This window comes from Dromiciops gliroides, chromosome 3 (assembly GCF_019393635.1).
Source record: "Dromiciops gliroides isolate mDroGli1 chromosome 3, mDroGli1.pri, whole genome shotgun sequence".
NCBI lineage: Eukaryota > Metazoa > Chordata > Mammalia > Microbiotheria > Microbiotheriidae > Dromiciops > Dromiciops gliroides.
In genome coordinates, this window is record NC_057863.1 from 70,913,399 (window position 1) to 70,925,731 (window position 12,333).

The 12,333-nt window shown below is 39.5% G+C and overlaps 1 pseudogene; it reads left to right on the top strand.

Moving 5' to 3' along the window:
• Positions 1-7,653: 7,653 nt before the first annotated feature.
• LOC122751713 lies at positions 7,654-8,261 on the top strand (annotated as a pseudogene).
• Positions 8,262-12,333: the final 4,072 nt, after the last annotated feature.

The window sequence follows — 12,333 nt, forward strand, 5'->3', positions numbered from 1 at the left end:
CTTCATTTGTCACACTAACATCCGGAAAGAAAATAAGAGAGACTCCTTGTTAATGGGGAAATTCTTCTCACAGCAATTAGCCTGGGATGGAGGAACCCGCCGGGGGATTTCTGCCACACTCACACAGGACACAAGTGATTCTTGTGTTTTTTTCTTTCTCTTAGGTCAGGGGAGGGGAGGAGAAGGGAGGAAGAAGGGATTGAGTCAATGGACAAATGTGATTTAAAGATCATTCAACTTAAGACCCCTACCCAAAGTGTATACACTTATATATGGAAAGGGCCTTAGGGTTCACAGTCCCATAAAACTGCCTTGACTTGCAAAAAATCAAAGTATCTTCCAGACATTTCCTGCCACCCCATCCCTGCTTCAGAATGTCAGGCAGGGAGCAGGATTATTTCCTGGAGCTGCTGTATAGATGAGGAAAAGAATGGTGTAAACAGAATAAACTGGACAAGGCTACAGATCAGGGTAAGGTGCATGGGATCATCTTTGGGGCAGGCAAATGAGAATTTGAAGACACCAGTTTATCAAAGTTCACACTATCATTCAGCAATCCTTCCCTTTCCTTTCATCAAACATGGTCAATCTTCCTATCACAGAGCCCTTGTTTTTTTTTCTTTGTCTTTTTCCTTTTCTCCTCTGTCCCTTTCATCCTCTCCCTCTCCTTTTTTCTCATCTCTCCCTCCTCTATTTTCTTGTTTCTTCTTCTTTCCTTTCTTTCTTGTTCTCTCCCTTTATTTCCCTCTTCACCTTCCTTTCTTCTTTCTCCTTCATACCCTTTTCCCTTATCTCTGTCTCTTTCTCTGTTTCTCCCTGTCTCTCTCCTTGTCTGTCTTCTCCCTCCCTCTCTGGTTCTTTCCTTTTCTTTCTCTGTCTTATTCCGTCGCTCTGTCTTCTCTCTCTTCTCTTCTCTTCTCTCTTCTCTTTCTCTCTCTTCTCTTCCTCTTCTCTTCTCTTCCTCTTCTCTTCTCTTCTCTTCCTTTCCTTTCCCTCTCATCTCTTTTTCTCTCTCTCCCTTCTGCTCTCTCTGTCTCTTTCTCTATATCTCTACCTCTTTGTCTTTCTGTCTCTGTCATCTTTCTGTGTGTCTCTCTCTTTCCTTGTTCTTTCCCTCTCTTTGTAAACTTCCCAGCACCACACAACATATACATCTTGTTCCCCACCATCGAGAAACTTGATGGAGTACCAAGTAATTTCATTTTTAAACTCAAATCAGCCTGAGTATGTATGTCCAGGTGAAGAATTCCCTACCCAAGGGAAGGGAAAAGGCAAGATCAAAAGGACACAACCCTCCCTGGGAGAAAGTCAATTCTACCTTTAAATTAATTTAGACAACTGAGTCACAGGAAGAGTCCTCCATGAGAATCATGCTGTTCCCTAAAGCTAATGACTGACAAAGCAGTGAGGTCAAGTGAGGAAGTAAGTCCATTGGTTTGACACGAGGGCACCTGAGTCTCATCCTATCCATTTTCCTCATTCTCCCCCCCCTCGCCATTGTTTATTTTGCAGATACATACATACATACATACATACATACATACATACACATACATACACACATACATACACACATACATATGGTAATACATACATACCATACACACCATACACAACCCGTGTGTGTGTGTATGTGTAGAAATTGGGATTTTTTTTCAAGATTTTTTCATTGATTTGGGAGTAAGGAAGGCCCTTTATTCTAGCTCCAGTTCTGCTACAGGCAAGCTATTATCCACAAGTCAATTCTCATCTTTGGGCCTTCAGTTTTCAATATCTATAGAAAGGGGAGATTAGCCTAGTCAAGTGTTCTTAACCTGGAGTCCACAAAATTGAAAGGGAAGAAAGTACATCTTCATTTTCACTAAATTTTAGCTTTTTTTCCTTAAATAGTCAAAGTCAAAATTCTTTTAAATATTGTTCTAAGAAGGTATCCCCATGGATTTAACCAGACTGGAAAAAGAGTCCATGACTCACAAAAAAAATCAAGAACTCCTGGTAATATCTAGGGTCTCTCTCAGCTCTGATTTTCTTGAGTTGTAGGAGTGCCATTGGATAGCAAGCATCCTTTTAGAACAGTTCTTAATTTCTTCCAAGTCCTGGGCTGATAGGTCTGAACTCATTTGCATAGTTAGAGTTCTCTCTATTGTGATCTCTCCTTTTAACCATCTGTCTATCTGTATGACTATCTGATTGTTCTTTCGTTCTGTCTAATTCTCTTCTCCTGTATAAACCCAGGGAGCGGCACTCAAAGGCAGGAAGTTTCCATGCAGCCAGGATTATTCAGAGATAGAGTCAGTTTCCCATTGCTTTCTACTGCCATGGACTGGCGGACAGGTTCCATCTGAAGCCACAGGGTGCTCCACAAACCTCCCTGGGCCCAAAACTACTCACTAATTAAAACATTTTGCAGGATGAATTGAGTCCTGGAGAATGTTGCCAGATTGGGGTAGCTCCCAAAGCCCATTGCCCAGAAAGAGCTTTACTTTGGACATTTATGCTGCCAGTTCTCCCCCATGCTACCCTTGTACCCTTCTTTCAACAAAGAGGAAAGGATATTGCCAGGCAAGCACTGTCCCCTCCCTACACCACCTGCTGCTACTTAGCTCTCCTTTCCAGGGGAGCAAAGGTCATAGCTCACCCAGAGCTTATTCTATTTTTCGCTCTTTTTTTTTTCAGGTCCAGAATGATGGATGGACTCTGGAAAACCTATCAAGCTAAGTCCGGTTGTCTAATCATTTCCATCAATGCCAGCCAGGTGCCTTGAGTCAAGCTCCTAGGAGCCATTTGGCTTCTGGACCATCTCTGTGGGGCACCATGTTTACTTGGGCCATTTCCCTTAGCCAAAGAGGAAAGGGGTTAGAGGTGGAGTTGAGCCTTGTTGATTATTTTGAGATGCCTTTGAATCATGGTCTCATGAGCACCTCCAGGATAGAAGAATCGACAAGACCATAGACTCTCTTGAAAATACCCAATATTTTTTTCTGGTCATCACCTAGGACCCTTCCTTTCTAGCTCTATACAGGTCCAGCCTGCCAGGGGGGGCATTGTCTAGCTACCAAAAAATTATGGAAAAGCTGACAAGGGTCTAGAGGAGAGGAACAGAAATGACTGAAGTGTTGGAGAATGCAGTAAGGTTGGCCGGAATTGAGTCTGCATAATAATTTGGGGGAGGTATGTGGTCAGGGAAGGCTTCCAGGTTCCTATTCTCTTTCCGGACTCCAGGGATTGTCTCACAGCTCTGAAGGTTTGAATCCTTAGTTGTTAACTTATAAAGGGGATGATTGATTCGTAGAAATAACTGTCTCTCACTATCCAAAGGAGACTATTTTCCAGCATTATTTCCTTTCCCAGAATTACCTGTTGCTTTCCTCTCTAACTTTTGAAGTCCTACCCATTTTTTTTTAAGTGAGGCAATTGGGTTAAGTGACTGCCCAGGGTCACACAGCTAGTAAGTGTTTAGTGTCTGAGGCTGGATTGAACTCAGGTACTCCTGACTCCAGGGCCAGTGCTCTATCCACTGCGCCACCTAGCTGCTGCCCCCCTACCATTTTTGAAGACCAAATTCAGATCCTGTGAACACTTCTCAGATGACACAACCCAACAGGGATCTTCATCTCCTTTGAACTTCTAGTGCTCAATGTCCCTACTGCTCATTTGAGAATTAACCAAGGATTGTCTTGTGATGTCTACTGTGTTAAAGTATTCAACTCCCATATTGTATCTTCTCGAGAGGCAGCATAGTGTGGAGGCTGGAGAAACAGTCTTTGAGTCAGAGACTTAGATGGAGGTCTTGCCTCTACCAACATGGTCAGCCTTCCAGGCCATTCTTTTTCTTTGTTTTTGTTTTGTTTTTTTGCAGGGCAATGAGGGTTAAGTGACTTGCCCAGGTCACACAGCTAGTAAGTGTCAAGTGTCTGAAGCTGGCTTTGAACTCAGGTCCTCCTGAATCCAGGGCTGGTGCTTTATCCACTATGCCCACCTAGCTGCCCCCTTCCAGGCCATTCTTTAAGCTGCAGTTTATTTTTTCTTTTTAAGATTTTTTTATTCATTTTGAACTTAAATACAAAAAGACAAATTTCCTTGTACACAGCACAACACAGAAAAAGGATTCAATATGAAACCATGAACCTCCGTTTCACACTGGTTCCTTTTTTGTTAAAAACTATAATAAATATTACACATCATTTCAAAACTGCTCTGTTTTTCTGTGATTCCTTCTGAGTTTTCTTTTGTTCTCTGCTATGCACTTTTGTTTCTCCCCACACTAAGGAAGGCCACCGTTAGACACAGATTTCTGTGTGCATATGTTTGTGTATGTATATATTATATGTTTATATACAATACATATGTGTATATATGAATATGTGTATTATGTATGTATATTGTATGTCTGTATATACACATACATACACACATACTATACTATACATACTTCTATTTATCAGTTCTTTCTCTGGAGGTGGATAGCATTTTCCTTTATAGGTCCTTTGTAGTTGGTTTGAGTATATATTTTTTTTACATATAAGGTATTTTATTTTTTCCGTTACATGTAAAGATAGTTCTCAACTTTTGTTTATACAAACTTTACAATTTCAGATTTTTCTCCCTCCCTCCCCCCTCCCCTAGACAGCAGGCAATCTGATACAGGTTATATCTCTATATCTATATAGATATAGATATAGATATACCCAAATATATACATATACACATAATAACATTAATCCTATTTCTGCATTAGTCCTGTTATAATAGAAAAAATCAGAGCAATGATGAAAAACCTCAAATAGAAAAAAACACAACAGCACCAAAAACAAAAGAAATAATATGGTTCATTCAGCATCTATACTCCACGGTTCTTTTTTTTTTTCCTTGGATTTGGAGATCCTTTTCTATCATGAGTTCCCTGGAACTCTTCTGTGCCATTGCATTGGTGAGAAGAATATAGTCCATCACAGTAGATCAACACTCAATGTTGATGATACTGTGTACAATGTTCTTCTGGTTCTGCTCATCTCACTCATCATCAGCTCACGCAAGACCCTCCAGGTTTCTCTGAACTCTTCCTGCTCATCATTTCTTACAGCACAATAGCATTCCATTGTATTCATATACCACAGCTTGTCCAGTCATTCCCCAATTGATGGGCACCCCTCAACTTCCAATTCCTTGCTACCACGTAAAGAGCAGCTATAAATATTTTTGTACATGTGGGGTCCCTTCCCCTTTCCATGATTTCTTTGGGAAAAAGACCTAAAAGTGGTATTGCTGGGTCAAGGGGATGCACAGCTTTATCGCCCTTTGGGCATAATTCCAAATTGCTCTCCAGAATGGTTGGATCAGTGGTTTGAGTATTTACAATACTCAAAATAACGTAGTCATTCATAGTTGTTTTTTTGAATAATATTGCTGTTCTGGTATATAACAATCTCTTGGTTCTGCTCATTTCACTCTTCATTATTTCATGCAAGGTCTTTCCATGTTTTTCTAAAATCACCTTGCTCATCATTTCTTAAAATTCAGAATATTCCATCACAATTACATATCACAACTTGTTTAGACCATTCCCAAATTAAGGGGCATCCCCTCATTTTCAAATGATTTGCCACCACAAAGAGTGCTGGCTATAAATATTTTAGAATATATAAGTACTTTCCTTTTTCCCTGATCCCTTTGGGAAACAGATCTAATAGTGATATTGCAGGTCAAAGGATATAAACAGTTTTTATAACTCTTTGGAATATTTGGAAATTGTTTTCAAAATGATTAGATCGGCTCACAGTTCCACAAACAAGGCTGTGGGTTATAAAGCAGTTGCCAATATGCATCATAGAGTGAATTTCCATACCAGGAGTTCTTCACACTGATGAAATCATAGGTCTAGCCACTCTCACAAAAGAAGCTCCGGAAATAATTTGAGAAAGAATTCTAGGACATTTGAAAAACCCTCCTTTGAGGATTTTGTAGGACAATATTTACTTATGAAGAAAAGTCATAAATTGGGTTATCAAAAGTGCCAGTGGAGGGAGTAACCCCCATCAACAAGATCAAGATTTAGACTATAACTATTTGTATAGCTATGTTTATGTCTATCTCATATACACATAGATAAAATAAAAGTTTATCAGGAATATATATATACATAACATAAGATAACAATATAGTTGGTGCATATAGACATGTATATATGTGTGTGTATACATATATATATATATATATATATACAATTTACTGTATTCACATCTTATTTTCCATGTATTTCTCTGTTGTCTTCTCTACCTAGCCTATAACTCCTTTGAGGGCAGGGACTGTGGCTTAGATCTCTTTGTGTTATTAGCTGTGCCTTAAACATAATAGATGCCCAAGAAATGTTTTTCAAACTGATGGATTGTTGATATCAGAAAACCAATTAAGTGATTTACAATGAGAATTATATCTGCCAAACAGATGGATATTCTGTCAGCCAATTATCACATTCTTTTCTTAGTAGGGAAGTCTATTTGGAAATGAAATTGAGATCTTGTCCAGGTTTGGGGCAATGTTGGGAACAGAAGGGGATGGAGTTAACTTGCTATCACCACCTTAAACCATGTTGTCTTAGGCAAAAGATGTTGTGAAGACAACAACCAATTTCAACACCACCTACCACTCCCCTTCCTCATTGGTTGTGTTTTTGTTTTTTAATTCTGCACTAACTTCCCCTAGCTGCATCCGACTCCAGTGCTCCCTCTTGTCATCCCTGTTGGACTTGATAATCTTAGTGAGCTCTTATTTGACATGAAACAAGCTTCTCTCACTCCTCCCTTCCCATCTCTCTCTCTCTCTCTCTCTCTCTCTCTCTCTCTCTCCTCTCCTCTTCTCTCTCTCTCTCTCTCTCTCCCTTTTCCCCCCCCCATTCCTCTCAGCAGCAACCACATCAGTGCTTGGATTGATGCCTCTTTATCCACAAGAGGGTTCTTCCATCTGGTCCTGGTGAATATCCATAACAAGAAGGAAGTATTGGCTCCATTCCCCATTACAAGACAGAAAGCTGATGGCTGCATGGTGAGCATATGGACACAGCACTATCAATGGGCCAATAAAGCTCAGCCTGCTCAAGCCAACCAAAAGTTCCTACCTTGGTTCCTTTATTCCCAGCCAGTGCTGCAGACCCACTGCCCAGATTTCTTAATAAGTTCCCTTTTGCCTTTCATGGAAGCTGCCATGTTGATGATGATGATGTATTTAGCTCATTAAATTTTATAAAGTATTTTACATATGTTATTACATATCTGATCCTCATCACCTTGAAATGATTGAGGTATATCAAAAAATTATCTCAATTTGACAGATGAAAAACTTAAGACAGAGGTTAAGTGACTTACCCAGAGGCACACAGCTAGTAAGTGTCTGAAGTAAGATTTGATCTTAAGTCATCTTGACTCCAAGTCCAACACTCTAATCACCATGCCACCTAGCTGCATCACACAATACAAAGAGAATTAGCATTGTTTAAATAGAAAGTAAGGTCTTGGCCCTGTGGTGGTGGCTGCGGCAGCAACAGCAGTGGCAGTGGCCACCTCAGCCTCCCCTGGTTGGCTGGACATGTGTACCCGCCTCTGCTCCTTGGTTGGCTGCAGATTCTTCTTTCTTCCTGGGATGCTTCCATAACCAAAGATGGTGGCCAATAAGCCCAAGGGCCAGAATTCTTTGGCTTTGCACAAAGTCATCTTGGTGGGCAGTGGTGGCATGGGGAAATCTGCTTTGACCCTACAATTCATGCACAACAAGTTTGTGGAAGACTAAGAGCCAGCCAAAGCCGACAGCTACCAGAAGAAGGTAATCCTGGATGGAGAAGAGGTACAAATCGACATCCTCAACACTACCGGGCAGGAGGACTATGTGGCCATCAGGGACAAATACTTCTGAAGTGGGGAGGGCTTTTCGTGATCTTCTCCATAATGGTGATGGAATCTTTTGCAGCAACTGCTGACTTCAGGGAGCAGATTTTCAGAGTCAAGGAGGATGAGAATGTTCCCTTTCTTCTAGTGGTAATAAATCAGATTTAGAAGATAAAAGACAAATTTCTGCACAAGATGCAAAAAAACAGAGCCAATCAGTGGAATGTCAACTACGGAGAGACACATGCTGACGTTGATAAGGTATTTTTTTGACTTAGTGAGGAAATTCGAGCCTGAAAGATGGAAGACAGCAAAGAGAAGAATGTAAAGAAGAAGAGGAAAAGCTTGCCAAGCGGATCAGAGAGAGATTGCTGTATTTTATAATCCAGGCCAAACTCCTTCTTTATCTTGACCACACCAATAAATGTAATTTATAAGCTAAATAATAGAAAGTAAATTGTTTGACTATGGGAAACCCAAGTTTCAAATAACTTTTGAAATCATGACACTGTGTGGCCTTGAGTAAGTAACTTAATCTGTCTACATCTCAATTTCTTTATCTATAAATCTAACCCCCTATTATCATAGATCCCATTTTGCCTCAAAGGAAACTTTGGTGTGTTTGGGTGGGTCCAGAAGCCACTTTGGAAACTTCTCACTTATTTATCTTCATTCCTCCACCCTGGGTTAGAATCTCAGGATCACTGAATTTCTCTAACTGAGGGGCTATAAAATCCCCTTGCAAGCACTTAGGCTCACAAAGCTTCAAAAACATAACACCATTTATTTACTTGGATCAATTTCATAGATAATTCTCACCACTGCATTAAACCCACTCTTCTTCCAGAAGGACCTGCACTATCTTGTGTGAAATTACAGTGATACCCTTTTGAAGCCCTATTATGGGTAAATACCAAGATTTTCATCACATATTTGCACTTTTTGAGAGAAATTCTTTTCCCATCCAGGCTCCACCACTTCACTTCCACTGGCTTCTACTCTACATCACTGTTTCTTGATGTTCCTGCCTTCCTCAAGCATGTGATTCTCATTGTTTCACTTCCAAGTACCAGCTCTCAAACTACTGAACCATGGAGAATTACATGGGAGTTAGGTTTCCTACTTTCTGTGTCATCAGGTGCACCTGATCTATTTTAATCTTCTGTTATTTTAACATAATCCCACAGTCTGACATTCATAAAAAGGACTATGGAATCACTTTTTATTGGCCTTCTCCAAAGGTTCTCTTGTTTTCTACCCTGGGCTAGCTTATGGTGTCTTCATAGCTTTTTACCTTCTCTCTCTGCCTGGATGATGCACTTTGCATTCATGTTAACACCTCTCAATATATCTTTTGGAGTTCAGAGGGGACAATTCTGCTCTTTATATTTGTATTATCATACCCTATCTTTCTTTGGGGAAGCTTGGAGTAATGATGCTAAATATCATTAGGTCCTTCTTGAAGAATCAAGAAGGATTGGGAAGGCATAGTAGGTGGGGCCTAATGGCTGTTCCTAGAACAGATATTTATGACTCAAAGGGAAAAGAGAAATTTTCACAGGGTTGTTGGGAAGAAAATACCATTTATACCTTAAAGCCCAATGTAAATTTAAGTTATATATCAGTCTAATAGTATTAACCTCCTCCCAAAATTATTTCTCTACATTCTAGAGAAGAATTTTAGACCAGGATGTCATGAGTCTTCCCATATCTAAAGAATTTTAAAATGGGGATGGTGATCTGTGATACAGAGAAAAGAACCTATAGAGACTCCATAAATCTCTGCATAGGTCCCCAGGATCTAGCTGTTGTGGCTGGGCTCTCTTTGCCCTAAGAGAGTCCAGGTCTCCACAAAATTATTGGCTTTATTTCTAAGCCTCTTATTTCATTTGTAATACTCTGTCTTATTGGATTTCAGAGAAACCTGGAAGGATGTACATGAACTGATGCTGAGTGAGATGAGCAGAACCAGGAAAACATTGTACACAGTATCAACAACATTGTGTGTTGATCAACTGTGATAGACTTGATTCTTCTCAGCAATACAATGGTCCAAGATTGTTCCAAAGGACTCATGATGGAAAATGCTCTCCAAATCCAGAAAAAAAAAATGTGGAATCTAGATGGAGATTGAGCCATATATAATTTCTACTTTTTTGTTTTTCTTTTTTGAGGTTTTTTCCCTTTTGCTCTGATTCATCTGCACAGCATGACTAATGCAGAAATATGTTTAGTGTTATTGTACATATATAACCTATATCAGATTGCTTGCTGTCTTGGGAAGGGAGGAGGGAGGAGAGGGAGAAAAATTTGAAATAGAAATCTTAGGAAAACAAATGTTGAGAACTATCTCTACATGTAACTAGAAAATAATAAAATACTTTTAAGATAAAAAGAAAGATGTTCTTATTTCTGTGCCTCTCCTTGCCTCCAAGGGCCTTTATGTTGCTCCCTACTGCCCAGGTAAGTAAAACTTACCTGGCTTATATCCCAACACTTTAGGGCCCTGCTCCTACTAGGAAACTGATATTTGATTCAAGAAAGGGTATTACTGGATGCTAAGCCTTAATGTGTGATCCAACCTCAGGTAACATGAGCATTTTTAAAGGGACTTTCAGTGCCTTAACTCAAAGTAATAATAGATTTGGGAATTTCCATTACCAGTATAGGACCAATGGATGGAAGTTAAAGGAAGGCAGATCTTGGCTCTCTATAAGGAAGAATTTTCTAACTATTAAAAATGTCTAATAGTGGAAGGGACTACCTTCCAAGAAAGTGAGCTCCTTATGAGGGGGAGGTCTACAAATAGAGACTGGATAACCACCTCTCAGGGATGTTAATAAAGGGGTCTCTACTTCTGGTAGAATTATGGCCTGTATCAGATTGTTTGCTGCCTCGGGGAGGGGGGAGGGGAGGGAGGGAAGGAGGGATGGAGATTGGAACAGAAAAATATAAATAAAAATGTTTAATCTGGAAAGGTGGTAGAGGGTCTTCTGGGAAGGGTAAAGAAGGTATATATGTATTTATATACACACACAAGTAGATATGTTGTACATTTATGAGTTATTTAGGTCTTATTTATATAGTAATTATAATTAAATTTGTTATATAAATTATGTAAATGATATGTATATATTACTTATAAAACAGTTATTTGAGGATTTAAAATACTAAGTTATATGTATTAGAATATATCTCAGTATATCTAAATATAATAATGTAGAAGATTTACATTATATATGTCATATATGTGTGTAAGTGTATATTATGTCTCTGTTGGAGATATATATATATAGAGAGAATATAGTTATATATCACAAATAAAATAAAAAATTAAGAAGAAAAAAAGAAGTTGGATTAAACCAAGTTTGATATCTCTTAGGCCAGGAACCACGGATCCCTAAGGAGTCCTTGGATTGATTAGGGAGGGAATAGTGAACTTGGATGGGAAAAGATAATTGTATTTTTATTTTGAAACAACTGGTTTCTCTGAGATATCACTTCAAACCTATCAGAGTGGCAAATAGAACAAAAAAGGAAAATATTGGATGTTGGAAGGGAAGTGGGAAAACTGGGATGCTAACCTCAGTTGCTTGATAGCAAGCAACCATAATATAATGAATAGGCTGGTATCCTATTTAAGCTTTTTTTTTTTAGTGAGGCAATTGGGGTTAAGTGACTTGCCCAGGGTCACACAGCTAGTAAGTGTTAAGTGTCTGAGGCCGGATTTGAACTCAAGTACTCCTGACTCCAGGGCCGGTGCTCTATCCACTGTGCCATCTAGCTGCCCCCTATTTAAGCTTTTTGACCAGTATCAATTAATCAACATTTATTATGCACCTGCTATGTGCCAGGTATAAGCTTTGCTGACTAATCACTTTCTCTTACCCCTTCCTTTCCCTGCAGCCTTCACATTCTAATCCCAAGAAGGGATTTTTATTTTGTATTTTTAGGGCCAGTGGTCAACTTTTCAAGATATTCCTTCCCTTCTGGAACCATTGACTTCTGGAACTAGGGAGAACCTTAGAGATTATCTATTTCCAGCCATTTCATTTTACAGGTCACAATGAGGTTTGTTTACACAACTGGGAGCCAAGCCAGTGTTAGAACCCATTCTAGGTCTCCTAACTCTCATTCCAGTGTTCTTTCTACTATACCATGCTCTGTCTATGTCTTCATGATTAGTCTCAATCCCCCTTCCACTGAAACCAGACATATCCCTTTGAGGAGGGTACAGGGAGAGAAGGATATTGAAACATACAATATTTCTTCCTTAGTTTCCAAGAGGCAGGCAGCCTCCGAGGTGGTTGGGCTTGGAGATAAGACTCTACAACAAAGGCAGATACTTAAACAATCATGGATCTGGAAGAACTCTTAGAGTTCATCTAATACAACCCCTTCATCTTACAGATGACAAAAATAATGATTTATCATCCAAGCTCATACTAACTCAGAC